This window comes from Anabas testudineus, chromosome 5 (genome assembly GCF_900324465.2).
Source record: "Anabas testudineus chromosome 5, fAnaTes1.2, whole genome shotgun sequence".
In the NCBI taxonomy this organism is placed as follows: domain Eukaryota; kingdom Metazoa; phylum Chordata; class Actinopteri; order Anabantiformes; family Anabantidae; genus Anabas; species Anabas testudineus.
The window spans coordinates 24572697-24572958 of NC_046614.1; positions in this window are offsets into that span (position 1 = coordinate 24572697).

Here is a 262-nt window from a genome sequence, read left to right on the forward strand (position 1 = left end):
GGCTGTGCCAGGATATATGATATATATGATATAATGGAAAATGAAACACAAATACACATAATATACAATTTTGTATAATAACATCCAATTTGATGTATATTGATCTGCAAATGATGATTGTTTTCTCAATCAATTTTCTTTTGTTGGATTGTGTGATACTGAAATTCCAAAGACATAATAATCATAATAATGGTTTTAATTCCCAAAAACAACAACACATCACTCAAAAGTTAAAGGTTCACTCGTTTATTCTGTGCTGTGA